This window comes from Papilio xuthus, unplaced genomic scaffold, assembly GCF_000836235.2.
Source record: "Papilio xuthus unplaced genomic scaffold, Pxut_1.1 DF826938.1, whole genome shotgun sequence".
Taxonomy (NCBI): Eukaryota; Metazoa; Arthropoda; class Insecta; order Lepidoptera; family Papilionidae; genus Papilio; species Papilio xuthus.
The window spans coordinates 1339167-1340529 of NW_013531711.1; the positions used below are offsets into that span (position 1 = coordinate 1339167).

The 1363-nt window shown below is 25.3% G+C and overlaps 1 long non-coding RNA gene across 1 annotated transcript; it reads right to left on the reverse strand.

Moving 5' to 3' along the window:
• Window positions 1-332: 332 nt before the first annotated feature.
• On the reverse strand, window positions 333-1199 carry LOC106121644 (uncharacterized). Its single transcript, XR_001228063.1, has 2 exons — window positions 1047-1199; window positions 333-473 (listed from the first exon to the last, which is right to left on the reverse strand). It is a non-coding gene; the product is annotated as an uncharacterized LOC106121644 (long non-coding RNA).
• Window positions 1200-1363: the final 164 nt, after the last annotated feature.

A 1363-nucleotide genomic window follows, 5' to 3' on the forward strand; every position in this document is an offset into this window, starting at 1 on the left:
GGTATTTTTTTTTATCTTTTGTACTTGATACTTAATTCCCCTTTATTTTAGTATATTTTTATTTTCTATACACTGCATTTCCCAATTTCGAGAAAATCTTATTATGTTAGTGTATATTTTATATTAAATTCTAATACATATTTCTAAAAATTGTCATAATATTAACATCAAACTAATATAAAACACTAAATTATAATATAAATAATGTATAGGTTACACATCTATATATCAATATTGACATTAATATAGTTATTATGCTAGTGCATTTCCTGCAACATGGTGACTCTTTTTTAGATTTGCGGTTAAACTACTCCATATAATAAGTTATTTTACAAAATTTCGTTTAGAATTACAATATTTTAAACAGTCAAACTTTGTAGCACAGATGTTGCAGCGACATGCAGTCAGCAATTCTGAAGCACATTCCTTCATTTAATAAATTCTGTAGAACTTGAAGAGGTGCAATCATTCATCTGCAACAGTATGAAATGGTAGTTAATTGATTCAAGTCTACAAAATAATCAATTTAATTATTGCTTTTCACCTAATTACATACCTTATTTAAAAAAAACTGGTTTTCTTTGATTATATAGATTTCTCCCCATTTACTTACAAAACTTCTTTGAAATTCAATTCTCTACAATGATGGAACTCACAAACCATGTAAAAATGATGATTAGTTTTTACAGGTATAGATTTTTTGGAACTTTTATTGCCTGCCCATTTTTGTGAAATGTCTATGATAGAATCATAAATCAAATTAGTTTGAAAAACTTGTCATGACATGACCAATTTACAGTTTAATCTTCAATATTTGAAACAATAATAGAGAGATATTCTACACACAACCTAAATAATGTTTAAGTTAATTTTTATTATTGAATCTTTTTCATGTTTCGAGCAAACCATATTATACTAAATATCAAGCTAATTTAAAAGGTTAAAATTGTTCAAATAATTACTGGAAATATGTGCTTTGGGAATTATTATTAATACTTAATATTTACCACTTACCATGTAGAATTTGGCATATGTCTTGTACTTACTTTTATGTTATTTTCATCAATTTTTGTTGTAAATTTACTTTTCAGCAATCAGCAAAAGGTCATAAGTTCTAGTTCAACATTTAGTTCTTTTAAATATGAATAGAATGTAAAATTTTATCTTTGTTCAAATTCTATTTCTGTGAATCCATAGATTATGTTTTCTACTGCTTTTTACTTGTTTCACACCTGAAAACAGAAAGTATTAAAAATTGATAAGTTGTTCATACAATGTTCTTCCTTTGTAGTTAATTATAACTGTAAAGCTTATTCTTATAATTTAATAAGTTACAAAAACTTCAGAGGTTGGAAGTAACTGC